General features: G+C 37.9%; 1 protein-coding gene across 3 annotated transcripts in view; it reads right to left on the bottom strand.

Moving 5' to 3' along the window:
- ddr2a (discoidin domain receptor tyrosine kinase 2a) overlaps positions 1–14623 on the bottom strand; it is a 37252-nt gene extending 22629 nt beyond the window's left edge. For all 3 annotated transcript variants that reach the window (XM_061737799.1, XM_061737796.1, XM_061737800.1), the window contains exon 1: positions 14461–14623. The gene's annotated coding sequence lies outside the window, so the exon portion shown is untranslated. The remainder of the gene's footprint in view (positions 1–14460) is intronic.
- Between the last annotated feature and the right edge of the window lie 1354 nt (positions 14624–15977).

Raw genomic sequence — 15977 nt, 5'->3', positions numbered from 1 at the left:
GTTAAAATGACCTTGGATCATCTGCAACCCCACCATCACTGAAGTGGAATTTCATTTTTGAGTCTCGCTAGAGGCTGAAAGGTTCGCCTTTGTTTTAATATTAGTGGCCATCATGCTGCAAACATTTATTCCTTTTTTTCTCTTCTATCCTTTATTCTCAAATAAGCTCTCTGACCAACCAGAGAGCTGTATAGCCTGGTTTCCTTTGCTCAAGGCCCAAAGTGATAACAAGGGAAAAGGAGAATCTAAACGATGAAGGTAACGGATTTGCAAAATACAATTTTGAAAATGTTTTGAAAAGGCAGCCAGGAAAAAAACAAAAAACAAAACAAAAATGGAAAACAGAATTATCTGTTTAAATCCCAGAACAGAAAACATATTCCTAAATTAATTTTCAAATTCATATATTTATTTCTCTAATTGAAAATGCATTTTTAAAATGATTTTAAATTACATTATTTGATAATGAAATTATATTTTATTGCATCATTCCTTTTTAAATAAGCTCATCCTTTTTAGCATTTACCTGGTCAGCCATACACAATCACAGATCTAAAAAAAAGAAAAGCAGGGCCACTCGGTGGTGCAGTGGGTTGGGCAAGCAGCTCATATACTGAGGCTGCAGTCCACCTGCAGTGCAGGTTGTGGGTTCGAGTCCCGGCCTGCTGCATGTCATCCCCACTCTCTCTCTCTCTACCCCCTTCCTTTCTGCATCTTCAATAAAGGGCCACTTGTGCCCCCCCAAAAAGAAGAAAAGTATCTCCAGAGCTAAAAGACAGACAGTCTTAGTTTTCTATGATATACTATAGTGCTATTAATAATTATAGGCGTGAATGATGTAAAGATGTACACATTTCATTTGTACTGTATGTCTAAGTATGTTGATATCAGTGCATCAGTTTGCAAGTCTCTTTAACAAGGCCAGTTGCTCATACAAACTCTCTCATAGACTCAACAAAATTAATTTTTTACTTTTCTACTAATCTGATCACGATGCGGCTCGACAGTGTGGATAATTTTAAGTGTCTCCAATACACTTAATGGTAGCTTTGAGTCATATCAACAAGGATAAGCAAGAAGCATCTTCCTTCAGTTTTTATAAAAGATTCAATATGAAATAATCTGGTTACATGGGTAAAGGATTTAATCTGTATACATGGATTTCCTGAGTGTCGGTTGTGGTGTTGTCGCATCTTCTGGTCCCATCTGTGTCGTTAGCTCCTTTATGCAGATAGCGGCTGTTATTGTGGCCTCTGCTGTAATAACATTGGATCGGTGGGCACCACTGGAGACGGACACGCGGATCAAATTGCTCTTAAATGTTTTCTCCATTCTGCTCTTACAGAAACACTGTGGGAAAAACCTGTCTACCTTTCCACTTCCAAAAACGATTTTATTCATTTTTCTTTTTTACTGACTTGGTTCATATCTGTCTCATTGTCATCAGATATTGTTTTATTTTCAGCCCACATTGGAACACACTCTCATGTGAGAGCACCAGTGAGCTATTGATCATAAAGCTTTAAGTTTGAATTTTGCTATTAATTTAGTATACATGTCATACCTCTGTTGTCATTTGTATCTTAAATGTACTCATCAGAAGTCTCTAACCACTTCAATGAAGTTTAATTACACATTTCGTTTAAACTGGTATCATACTTTTCCTCTCAGCTGCCAGATTCATCCTGTTCAGCAGGGGTTATTTGCTCAGACACAAATATTACATTCTATTTGCTTATTAAAAGACAGCATAAATGATATTTATTACTTGACAAGCAACCTGTTTATCAAATGTAAACAAACATATAATAAATAGATTGTTTTACTGCATAAACACATCTTCTTTTTTTTTAAAGCTCACGTTTAATCTTTTGTATCTTCAAATGACATTTTAAGAACATCGAGTGATGAGAGATTTAACTTGGCAACATGGTGACAAAAGAAATGAAAAAAAAGAAATGACCCAAGTCATCTTCTCTTCCTTTACATGACACTTCTCTGGTCATTTATTCTCTTGGAAAATATTTGTCAGTGTTACAAATTCGTCTGTGTTGTCATCAAGGACAAAGAAAGACTGTGAATTAAAAAGATAGGACTCCAACTGGACGATCCAGGTCACCTGGACATCAGCAGGAACACAGAGGTCATTCAGCAGCCTCCCGTTCTTGACACTTTTTGCTACAGAGAATAGTGAATAATAAGTAATGTTGCAGAAGTTTTAAAAGTTCTGCAACTAAGGTGAAAGAATGGAAATAATTTCCCCTTCCAGGAATATGTCTCCCTCTTTACTGCTGTTTAAAAAAAAAATCTTTCAGCAGCAACCAACAGGCGGAGTTTGGTTTGGATATTACCAGTCTAAGGTAAATTGTTACTCTCAACTGTTACCATGGCACCCAGGTAACTGGCTTCAACTTTGAGGTGTGCTTGACTCAAGCTTTGCTGTGTGGAAATACGGACACAACTGACCCAGTTCAAACATTTAACACTTTAGTGGCGAGAGGAAAACAGACATGATTGAAAGGAAGTGGAGGCTTGAGAATGAAATGGATGATGCATAAAGGGTTAAATATTCCTTCTCGTAATTTAGTCTAAAAGACCATTGTACCTGATAAATAATCATAGCATAGTACAAAGTGAAAAAAGAAATCAAAGAAATGGCATTTTACGAAGAATAATAGCTAACTATTTTTGGGGAACATCTCTCACCAAACAGAAATTGAACTGCATTTTCCTACTATAGTCTGAACAAAACACAATCATGGATACAGATCTTAATGCTGGATCAACATCGCTAAAGTAGTCTCCGCTGTTTAGTAGGCCATAAAAGTATGAAAATGTCGTCTTACTTTGTTTTTGGGGGCCAGAATGGTGGAAATGTTGCTACAAATTAAATTTCTATAGCATAGAAGAAGACAACTCTGGTTTGAGAGAGGCAATTATCAGAAATGCTCATGCCTGCAGGTAATTACCAAACAACAAAAGGCTTTTACTGTTATGTGTGTACATAGCACTGGTGGTTAATTATGTTTGCATCTGCAAAATGTCTAAATGTGTTTTATTTTTGTCTCTTTTTTCCCTTGAATGTTATTCTTACATATTTCCTAACAGGAAGGGACGACCACAAAGGGGCTCCTCACCCAAAGGTCAGTCGGGACTTATACTCTGGGGTACTCAGATACCACATGCCGTTAAAAGTCAATTATCCCTGTAAAGTATGCCTGCTTGGTTAGAGAATTGTTCAATGTTTTTGCAGCTCAGACATTTCTCCTTCTTGCCAAGAGGAGGATAAAACTGATACTCTCTTGTATGTCTCTTAAATACAAACCAACTTTTTACCCCATTGTCTTTTTTATTTTATAACTTCAGTGTGTTTTTGTTATTATTCTGTTATTTTTTTCAAGTTATGTTTGGTATTTTCTGGATTTTCTTGGTTTTAGTTTAGCTCTTTTCTTGTAAAGCCTCTGTTTGGTATTTAGTTTTACCAAGCGGTCAGTTCCTGTATTATTGGGAAAGTGGTTTCCCATAAATGTGATTTCCTCTTGACTTCCTGTTTTTGTTTTGTCTGGACCTCCTAAAACCTGGCATACACACATGTGGACATCACAGGTTGTGCTGTCTATATCATAATATTTACCGGGGGGCCAAAGCAACAGGATAAAATATTGCATCCTGATAACTCAAACATGTTAATGGACTGATATGCTACCTTATTAGCACAGAAAAACTGAGAAAGAATCAATGAACATCTTAAAATTTGTACTTACATTTACTATTGGGGATTAATATCCCTTAATTTCTTATGATATCTTAAGTTTTTATTAAAGCAAAAGATAATAGCAAGTGAATGTAAAACTTCAAGTATAAAAATTAAGCAAAATCAAATGTTAAAAGTAATTGTTCCAGACGGGAAACATATCCAGGTCTTCTAGCTGGAAGTTCAAGCGTGTTATTCCACTGCCATCTTTACAGGCTCTTGCAATTTGTCATTCCTGCTCATGTGCATTTGAGAAAAAGGTAAAGTCGTATCCAAGAAGGCAAATCGAGACAGTCATGACTTTTGGGAAAAACTATCATGAGCCCGTATGTGGTGTTAAGTTCTCAGTCAGGACTGAATATAAAAACAAAAGCCATCTGTGGTAAATGTTTCTAAATGTGGAGGCAGATCCTGCTCAACCAGTGGGAGTTATGGGATGACCTTTACATGTGAAACAATGTCTAACATGTCAGCTTCCCTCCTCTTGTAACATCAGTGTCAGGTATAGTCAGACATACGCTCAGCTCAAGCACACCACTATCACCGGTTAAAATAGAGAAAAAAATGACCTTCAATCAGCCTGAGAGGACCTTTGTTTCAAACCAGACAGGTTATTATAAACACCGAATGGTGATAGGAAGCAAGCAGAGTTTATTGTATCAACCCAGAGAGGAATGTTCCTGAATAGAAAGACTATTGACTTGAATTTCTGTTTCTGCGTCTGTTTCCCATAAATATCAGGTCCCTCCAGGCTAGTTCAGGAAGTGGTGAAGGACAGATACTCCCCTCAGAAACCCACAAACCCACTGAAAGAAGCGCACACACACGCACATTTTACCTTCTTATTTGGATTACAAGGACAGACGAAGTACGTTGAATACACACTGATGAGATTCAAAAGCTGGACAACTCACAGGAATAACAAACTATTTAGGCTGCAGTAGCACGACTCACGCCGACATCCAACTCTACGGTTACCAGTCTCCTCAAACAGTCTTTTACATTTAATCTCACTGTACCCATGTATAATGACAATAAAAGTATTCTATTGTATTCTATTCTAGTCATTTTGTTCTTTTTTGTACAAAAGATTAGAAATTCTTGGGAATGACGGGGAAAGCACAGAGGATAAAGTGGCACACCACCAGGTCCTGCAGCCTGGGAAAGCCTGCAAAGTCAACACACAGGTTTACTTGGCTGTATTCCCTCCCCCCGTCTATGCTCACATGCACATGCAAGTACACATCAGCATCAATATTTGGGTTTTGAAGCGAGACAACACAGGAGATGAAGGGAAAAGCGGAGGGTAATAGAGCCGATGAAGACCGAGAACCTCCCCGTCCAGGCTCCAAACATGACCTCTGCTCTTTCAATATCACTTCAACATAATACAGTTATCATAATCACAGGTTATTATGAGCTTTGAAATGAATCTGCTGCACCATATTGTGAAGAATGTGCTTATATCTGCCACTATTGTCTATTGTACTGTACACTTATTTCAAACAAAAGAATAAGTTTAAAATGCAACGAAATCTTATGATGCATCTTAGCTGTTGGGTAGATTAAACAATGCAAACAGGGGCTCAGCAAAGACTATGATCTATTTTTCATATAGTATTTCTGAAATTAACGGTATTAAACTAACAACTCCTATAGATGAGCAGTCGACCTGCTATAAACAAAGTTGCAACAGCTCAGCCTGCTTTGGAGTTTTTAAGATTATTTTATGAATTAAGGGCTTTTCACAATTTATTAAATGTATTCCTTATTTTTTGTCACTGTAATCAATTAAATTTGTTCTATTCCTTAAAAAAATATAATTTGAAAGTAACTTGTAATTAAGACGTTCCATAAATCCAACATTTCCCTCAGAAATATAGCATCTCAAAACTGAGTAACTGTATTATATTATTTTCCACATCTACATTTGATCAAATAAAAATCTGATGAGGTAAAAATTGTTGAAAACAAAGCACAAAACATTTTCCATTTGCATAGTAATGCTTTGGCAAATATATAAAAAGTGTATGTTTCTTTCTGACATGTTTTGTGTTGCTAAAATATGATGCAGTTCCAGCTTTGCCTTGCAGCCTCTAACGCCCTTTAACCGAGGCAAAACCAAACCCACATTACATGTACATACAGGCCTGATTACCGCGCTGTGTGCCTCTGTGCTACATGCCATAACCCTTCACACGTGCTTCCTATTACATCCCAGTGGTTCTCTGTTAAGGCTGTAATATAGCATCCCAGATATTTAACTTTAATGGGAAGACTCAAAACCTAAATCACATTTCCCAATCAGACCCAGGTGGAGCTCTGTAAGCACAAAGCCCTAAAACTTTAGAAGCAGGGGCCGGGATGAGCATGGATGAAGGCACACACACAAAATGATAATTTATTATTGAAAGAGAAAACTCTGCAGAAAAAAACAGGGTTTTATCATCTGAGTAAATGTGGCACCTTGTGGAAAATACTATACCAACTCCATATGGACATGTGATTGCTTAACCTAGGAGGCAGATTTTAAATGTATGCTGCATGACTGTGAATTAATACAAGATTCAGCACTCTAAGCAGCAGTTTTACTGTAATATGAAACAAAAAAACTAAAAACGTATGATAATGTGCTGCACTGCTTCACAGACTGAGGTGGGAAAGGCTTCCTCTACTTAATCTCATCAATTATTGCTCTTTTTGTATCTTCTACATAATCCTTTTTCATTAAAAAATAAATAAAAATGCCCAGAAGTATGACAACTTCTTCTCATATACTACATACTAGTAGCAAGGTTAGCTTTTTCCTTTGCAAAAGCTTTCTTTGAGTCTTCCCCACACCTGCACATCATTGATGGTGCAACCTGGTGTCACACCAAAAAGAGAAATAGGCCTTTAATTCATGTGCATAAACAGGAGTACTGGCTGATGTGACCATTTCAAGTTGTGCCATGAGACTGTGCAGGACAGGACCACTGAATATCTCGGGCCAAGGACAACTGCTAAAGCTAAAGCGCACAGGTGCTCGGAAAAGCCTGCCAGCTTATGTTCGGAGGCCTCTGGGAGTAAAACAAAATGAGAAATTGCTGGCGATTTGTTAAATCTGTAAAAACTCACAGGGAAACCCAACACAAAGCTGGAAACTCCCCTAAATAATTTCAACAAATAATTCGTGCAGGTATGGTGTTTGTTATGTAACAAGAGGAGCATGAAATCTTTGACAGGGGATCCATTTTGATGGGATATCCAGTCTTATAATTTAAAGCTACACTGTCAGGTTGAGGAAAAACAGCATCACAAGCCAAGGAACTCTTTTTCCATCTCCGCTGTCAAGCCAACGCTCCATCCGCTGCTCTCTGTTTAAATCATGAGCTTTTCGTCCCTTCAGGCCATTCAGCCATCACATGACCAGTTTCTGTAAAGGAGACCTGTTACACCCATTCACAGCTCAGTGTTGTTATTCTGTAACTGTCATATTTTTGACTCTCCTGGTCAGATGTAACGCTGTATCCCTGGATGCTAATACAGCAAATACAATAAAGAGCAACACACCAGAGAAGGGACAGATATTTGAAGAGTTTTTCCAGCCACAACTCAGCCACAAATCTGAAAGGTCAAACATGTACCGGCTGATTTACTGGTACTCATGATCTTACATCAGATCGATGCCTGTTTGAAGTGAAGCTCTTCATGTTGCAGCCAGGATAAAAGATGCCAGCTGGACCAGAGCCATCCATCATCCAGCCCATCCATTTTCCATCCAGTTCATTGTCACGGGGGCTGGAATATGTCCTAACAACCACAAGACGATGAGTGGATTTGACACTTTTTCACCTAAAACTATATCCCAGAGATGTTTTTCAGACCTTTTAACAAGTCTCAGGAAATACGATCATACACCATGAAATTAAATATTTTTCTTTTCAAACAACACAAATATATGAAAAGAAAATAAATTAAGATTAGAGCTGTATGAAATAGAGGAATTACTAATAACATCAACCACTATTAAGGGAAAAATAAGCGAAATATATGACATACTATCAAAAGAATGTCATTCTTCTTTTTTACCTTTATTGGAGATCTGGGAAACTGACTTAGCAATTAAATTTGATGAAAACATTTGGCTTAATTTCTGTGACAGAATACATTTTCCATTCACAAGTAACAAAATTAAAGAAACTAACTTTAATTCATTCATAAATTGTATTTAACACCAGTAAAAATGAATAAAATTTCAAATGACAATTCACCAAACTGTCCCAGATGTAAAACCAATAAAGGTACCTTCGCGCATATGTTCTGGTATTGTGAAAAACGTAATGGTTTTTGGAACTCTATCCACTCATTTACAAAAGCTGCATTGACGACACAATTTGATTTATCCCCAGGTGCCTATTTATTAAATGAACTGCCAGATATACGAATGGACTCAAAAAAATACAGACTGCTAATTACGATAACATATTACGCAAAAAAATGTATTCTTTTATTTTGGAAAGGAGAACAGCTGCCCACTTTTGAAATGTTCAAAGAACAAATTATACAATTCCTCCCATTGGAGAGGTTAACTCTCAAAGGACACGGCAGAGAACAAATGTTCCGTGAACTGTGGTCTCCACTCCTAAATCAAGTAGGGGGAGAAAACATGGACTGACATGACTCACTAATTGAGTTGACCATTTGTCAAAAATGTAGCTGCTATCTCATGTATTCACTGTATTTATTAACCATTGTCTGCGTTTATTTTTTGTCTATGTTTGGATGTTTTTTTTTCTTAGTTTTTTTTTTTTTTTTTTTTTTTCTCTTGTTTTGTTTTGTCAACGCTTGTCGGGGCTCCTACTATAAAACAATAAAAAGATATTTAAAAAAAAAAAAAACCAACACAAATATGTTCAAAATATATGTTTCAAATTCATTTGAAGGAATATTTGATGATTTTTAAAAAGTGTGGATGAATATTCCCGTCCCTGAGCGCATGCTGTGTATTCATACTGTATACTGGTCTGGAGGTTACATTTAAACACTGTTGTCCATGAAGTTCGAATAAAACTTTTTTTTTTTTTACCTGTTCCCATGAATATGTAAATAAAAAGAGGAATGTTTCTAAATTGATTTTATTTCAACTTCACGATCAATAGTATATATAATGTGCCACTATAAAGACAATAATGGCACTCCTGGAAGCCTGTCAGTGACCTGACTGCTGTGTCCAGTCACGACCGTAGCGGCACGTTGTACCGTGGGACAGAAAATGCCAGGTAGAATGAACATTTTCACACTGGAATTTATTCCACATACTCCAGATTGTTCAGATCCTGAATACTGCTCACTACATTTTGTAAAAATCAGTCCCCATTAGTGTAGTACGTGGTTTCAAAAACAACGTTTATCTCAAACAGTGTCTCGAAGGCAATTTAACCTCCTCACCTAAAGAGGAGGAATCCACAAAGCAAATATTTTAATACGTTTGTGTGAATTTAAAATGTATTATCTCCTGCATCAGACCACCTGAGAAGAGGATTTCAATTTTAAAACTCCCTGAATGTTTGAGGGTTTTTGACTTGTAAGTTTATTTTTACTTTTACATACATCTAACATGACTGTTTTTAATTCAGACATTTGACACTGTAACATTATGTAAATATACAGTACAGACCAAAGGTTTGGACACACTTCCCCATTTGTTTGAATGAGAAGGTGTGTCCATACTTTTGATCTGTACTGTTCTTATGATGAACCATCCATCACCCAATAATTACTATACACACACACACACACACACACACACACACACACACACACACACACACACACACACACACACGGGCAACCTAAAACCACAAATTAACCGGACATTAGAGATGGGCGGTATGGACTAAAAAATGTATCACGATAATTTCTGGCATTTATCCCAATAACGATAAAAATGGCGATAAAAAAAATACCAATTCAACTCCATCTTTTTAACTATAAATCTATCTCGCTCTTAGATCCGCCATGTTTGTTACACAAAAATCTCATCAACGGGAATTTATCCTTCTTTCTTTCTTTCTTTCTTTCTCTCTTTCTTTCTTTCTTTCTTTCTTTCTTTCTTTCTTTCTTTCTTTCTTTCTTTCTTTCTTTCTTTCTTTCTTTCTTTCTTTCTTTCTTTCTTTCTTTCTTTCTTTCTTTCTTTCTGTCTTTCTGGCTCATTTCTTTCTTTCTTTCTTTCTTTCTTTCTTTCTTTCTTTCTTTCTTTCTTTCTGGCTCATTTCTTTCTTTCTTTCTTTCTTTCTCTCTTTCTGGCTCATTTATTTCTTTCTTTCTTTCTTTCTTTCTTTCTGTCTTTCTGGCTCATTTCTTTCTTTCTTTCTTTCTTTCTTTCTTTCTTTCTTTCTTTCTTTCTTTCTTTCTTTCTTTCTTTCTTTCTGGCTCCTTTCTTTCTTTCTTTCTGTCTTTCTGGCTCATTTCTTTCTTTCTTTCTTTCTTTCTTTCTTTCTTTCTTTCTTTCTTTCTGGCTCCTTTCCTTCTTTCTGGCTCCTTTCTTTCTTTCTTTCTTTCTTTCTTTCTTTCTGGCTCATTTCTTTCTGGCTCATTTATTTCTTTCTTTCTTTTTTTCTCTCTTTCTGGCTCATTTCTTTCTTTCTTTCTTTCTTTCTTTCTTTCTTTCTTTCTTTCTTTCTGGCTCATTTCTTTCTTTCTTTCTTTTTTTCTCTCTTTCTGGCTCCTTTCTTTCTTTCTTTCTTTCTTTCTTTCTGGCTCATTTCTTTCTGGCTCATTTATTTCTTTCTTTCTTTTTTTCTCTCTTTCTGGCTCATTTCTTTCTTTCTTTCTTTCTTTCTTTCTTTCTTTCTTTCTGGCTCATTTCTTTCTTTCTTTCTTTCTTTCTTTCTTTCTTTCTTTCTGGCTCATTTCCTCCTTCCTTCCTTCCTTCCTTCCTTCCTTCCTTCCTTCCTTCCTTCCTTCCTTCCTTCCTTCCTTCCTTCCTTCCTTCCTTCCTTCCTTCCTTCCTTCCTTCCTTCCTTCCTTCCTTCCTTCCTTCCTTCTCCTTCCTTCCTTCCTTCCTTCCTTCCTTCCTTCCTTCCTTCCTTCCTTCCTTCCTTCCTTCCTTCCTTCCTTCCTTCCTTCCTTCCTTCCTTCCTTTCTTCACGTACGTTGTGCGTGGATTTAACGCAGAACCATAAATCTTTACACAAAAACGTCATCAACGGGAATTTATCGTTTTTACCGCAAGATGACAAATTCTTATCATGGGGAATTTTTTTGACGGTTTATCATGAACGGTAAAATATCGCCCACTCCTACCTGACATACATGTTTTTGAACAGAATATCTGAAGAAAACCCCTAAAAGCACACAAGGAACATATAAACTCCACACAAAAATGGGAGCCAGGATTCAAACCGGGACCCTTCTTGCTGTGAAGCAACAGTGCTAACCACCAAGCCACCATGCTGCCAACGTGAGTCATTCAGATATAAAAATAAGAAAAGAGTGTTTTCAGTAAATACCAGCACGTATTACATCTTAGGCACATAACATGGATCAAAAACGGTATGCTCATTAACTTTTTATATATTTTCCTGTAAAACCCCTGGTTTGGAGATGACACGTTGAAGAAATGTATCCAATAAATATGATATTTCCCGGAAAAAATGTGTCTTTCAAAACTGCACTTCAAAACCTAACTTGAGTAAATTAAGGTTGAGTTATATTCCACGTCCGAAAACTCAGAAAAAAAGGCCACCCTGCCCATGCAGGCAGCAGATCGATGCCTTCATAGTCCAGATATCTGTACAGTCCTTGTACCAGCTGCACTCTGCAGCAAGTAAAGACAAAGATTTATTTTTCTTTTTTCAGTGTTGAGCCTTGATCATCATTGACAGCCTGTAATCACGGAGGACATGGAAGAAGTGAGAGGTGGAAGGCCAGATAATGAGCATCAGACAAACAAAGAGACTGCCACGTGTAAACAGGACAGAGGGAAAAAACACAAAGGCCACACGTACAAACAGAGACGAGGATCCAGTTACTCACTCCGAGAATAAACACCATGGATCCCTTACAGTAACGTATTTAGCCTTCATTTATTTTTCTGTGTCTAAAATAAGACTAGATCATCTGGAAGCTCAAGCTTGCATCCAATTCTGTACTTATTAAGTTCCCTGATGGTAACTATTACAGCTGAAATTCAATACCTGCCACGTTCTTAGTCACTGGAACTAAATCCCCTCGTACTTTGTTTTTAAGAAAACCTCAAATGAGAGTAAGACAGGTAACTCAAACCAGAAATAACAAGGACAAAAACAGACTTTTTCAGGGCTTCATGTAAGATAATCCCTCTCAGACAAGTGCATGATGAGTGGTGCTGCTGTGGGCAGGGTCGAGGTTCAAGCACACATTGGGAGGCAAAGTCAACAATGCAGTATTTTGGGCATGATGTTCCCTGAAATGTCACTTTTTACACCAAATTACAGAACGCACCTCATCTGCTGAGGTTTTCCTTTGCCAGAAGCATTGATTTGAAGACACTTCCAATCAGACGGCGTCAGTGTCGAGTTACACCGGAGCAAAGTGTAAGCGTTTTAGATGTGGGGTTGAAATAACAGTCTTAGCTGCGGCGTGTGATCAAGGCCTATACACGAGGATGTCAGTCATCCTCTGAGCTGTGGAGGGAGGGGCTGCTACGGTAATTGAAACGACATGTGATAAAAAAGAAGCTGTGAGAACACGCTTCTAGTACTTCTCCTTTCAGTTTAATGCATTCATGAAAGCTGTAACTTCTTTGTGCGTGCACACACTTCCACGTTTGAATGAAACTGTAATCGTCTCCTTTGTTTTTGTTTCATCAACAAGAGCTCCATCTTTCTGCTTCGGGAAAAAACTTATTCACTCAGATAAAGATTTTTTTTCTTGTCCACACCTTAACCCCTGCAAGAACACAACCAAGACTATTTGAATGAAAAATCCAAGTTTATGCCATCAGTTATCCTCAGTTTGGGTTAATCATTAGATTTCAGGTCTTACGTAGTGGCTACGTTGAAATACTCTACTTTTTTTTTCAGCATGTTTTCTCTACTTCATTTTCATCATTAATGAATTATGCAAATTCTGAACACTAATTGCAGGGCACAATGTCATAGAGAAGCTTCTGCTAGGACCGGCCGTTTGGATAAAGATAGTTGAAGCTGTCTGTCAATGATCAAGACGCTGGAGTTTGATCTTTCGTATATTTTCTGCGTCTTTCTGGAATAAGCCATGTCTGAGCTCTGCACCCCAACACCAACACAAACCGGTCTCTCTATAATTAACTATCCAAACAGAGAGCACATAAGGATTATGCCCCTTTTCCATTGCATATGGTTCGACTCAACTCTGCTCTTTCATTATTTATTTGTTTAGTGTGGTATTAAGCAATACTAAACCCTGGAGAAAATTATTTCAGACCACTGGTTGGTCACAGAGAGTCTTCACCAGTGGGCATTGGCGCCGTCAGTGCCGTCGGGCAAATGAAGTGAAGTCACAAATCAGCGTGCACAGACTGCCAAACACGAGACACTGATAATCCACCTATTTGGATGGATGGCATGCCTGTGAAGTGCAACTCCCAGAGCATGACTCCAAATTAAAACGTTGTTGTTTTACTTCTTTTGAAAAGACCATGTTATAGGGAATGGTGACTGCAGTGGCAATGTAGTTTTCTCTCACCACCCTGCATAAAGAACCAAAGCATCCTCTACTGGTATCTCCAAGTGGGTTTTAGTGTAAATGATTTTTTTTAAAGCTTATATCAGAAATTGAGAGCTTGCTCATGATAGATTGTAACGAAACGGATGTTTTGTGTCGGATCATCTAAAATCAAAACGATGGATTGTGGAGTGAAAAATCAAACATATGTTTGGGTCACAGGGTCACCTTCTGTCTCTCCTGCAACAATAAATCCATTGATCACTGACTTCTCTTGAGTCCACAGTTGACTGTTTGGACTGCTGAGCAACACGGTTCAAATGTCAAATTTTGCATATCCTTAATGCTTCAAGCGAAGCAGAAAAGAGTCCTCTGTGTGGACACCTTTCCCCCACATACCATAAGAGCATACCTACATACCAGCTGCATATAACATGTACATAGCACCGAGGAACATACACACTGACACAAAAGCAGAACCTGTAGTGAAGAGCTGCAACGATTCAACAGGTGGCCACAGTAATCTCTGTGAGAATGCAAGCCGCCTCGATTGGGGCACTCCAATAAAACTCTGAGATCAATGGAGGGCAATCCGGTAGGAAATATGTAGCTTTCATAGTAATTCTACTGTTTCTCTTGGTTGTGAGATGAATAGTTGCTGCAATTATGCACAATACAGTGATATAACACTATGCAGTTAGTACTCCAAACCCCAGAAATACACTGGATATGTTGAAAGTTAAACCTAAGAGTGAATTTCAAGCATTTATAGCATTTAAATTTACAACATCTGCAGCAGAGAAGACAAGAGTGTGGATCTGGCACAGCTGTGCTGTGCTCTGTGCTCTTGCCGTCTGCGATGCAAATAGCAGCAAAATCACTCAAAAGGCTCACAGAGTTCAAATGTGTCATGCTGAAATACAATACATCAAGGAAAGTTTAAAGTTCTCACAAAACGTTTAGGAAAAGCTGGTAAGAGTTTAAAGTCTAGCTCGCCCACAAAAAAGAATGAAAAACTTCAAAGAAAGGTGACTTACTTCTAAGATGTGTTTTTCCTTTCAGACCATTTGTTCACAGATGGTTTCAGAGTATTCCAGTGAGAGTCCAGCGGCTGGATGTGGCGATCACAGCCCTCCTCTCTTTTGCCCGCTCACTCTTTGTCCGTCAGTAGCCTTCACCAGGACTCACTGGGCTGATGTAAGCCGAGCCTGCACACTGGAAAAACAGAGAGAGGCAGAGGAGAGAGAGGGAGGGAGAAAAGAAAGAGAGAAAAAAAAAGCCCACATTCTGTGGATTCTTGGGAGCATGCCAAAGTCCCAGAATTCCTCATGCCACACATAAGGTTTCAATTAAAGCAGAATCCAATGCTCCATCAAAAAGCTTTCTTCCTTCTGAAAAGGGTCTTTCTTTTGACAGCTACAGGCTCAAACAGCTTTAATTGAAGGTAACAGTTGTGCGGCTGTCTCCAGGTGTCAAATCACTGTCACGTAATTACAGATTTATAGCTTTGAAAGTGCATATTCCCTTTGTAAAATAAGAGGTTCATCCAAAAAGAAGTTCTTCAATTAAAAAAAACAAAACGGTTATGGTGCTAAGTTGGACAAACACAGCAGTTCATGACAGGCTTGATGGTCAAACCAGATCCATGAAAAGTGTGAGTCAAGCATCAGAGAGAGAATGACGTTATACTCTATATGTTTTTCACCACAGTACAGAACTGAATTGTTAATTGGGAATGTGAAAGAGTTCCTCGTGGGCATGGCATTTTTGGGTTTCTCCGTTTTTCCTTATGTGTAATGTTGCCTGTGGTGGTTCGTGATGAGGAAGCCATCGTGACCTGGATAGAAATGACCCCAGTGACTGTCGGAAAGTTATTACGTTCAGGATTAGACTTGTTTTATTGCAAACCTACAGTATGTGGAGATTTTCACAAGCTGCAATAGCAGAGCTTCTCCGGTATTTTTTTCACCTCGTGACTTTTTCTGTCTATGTTTGTCTTTTATTATCCATAAAATCTGTTAAAATGGTGATGATGTTGCAGGAACTAACGCATCTGTGTTTTGTCTTGGTTTTGCATGTCTTGTGTGTCTTATAGACAGATTTTTTGGATTCAACTGTTTTACAACTATATAGGGATATAAACTATATATAAGCTATATTGGGATATAAACTATATATAAGCTATATTGGAATATAAACTATATATAAGCTATATAGGGATATAAAACAGGTTTGCAAAGCACATAAAAATAAAATAAAGCAATGTTCAGATTTTTTAGGACAGTTACTGATAGAATGACGCAGAGTTCAACCTCATTTCTAATCCTTATTCCAATGTTTCCAATGTGTCCAATTTCTCCTTTCCTTAAAATTAGTGAATACCCAAGGTGATCTGGATTTGGGTGGAGTGCCGGGTCCTGACTGTCATTTGTGCTTATGCACCAAACAACCCCTGCTGGGGACTCACTCCTTCTGCTGGAGGACTTCAATACTCATATGGGCAACAATAGTGAGACCCGGAAGGGTGTGACTGGGAGGAACAGCCCCTGCGACC

Source organism: Cololabis saira, chromosome 13 (assembly GCF_033807715.1).
Source record: "Cololabis saira isolate AMF1-May2022 chromosome 13, fColSai1.1, whole genome shotgun sequence".
NCBI lineage: Eukaryota > Metazoa > Chordata > Actinopteri > Beloniformes > Belonidae > Cololabis > Cololabis saira.
This window is presented reverse-complemented; position numbering and strand designations above follow the sequence as displayed.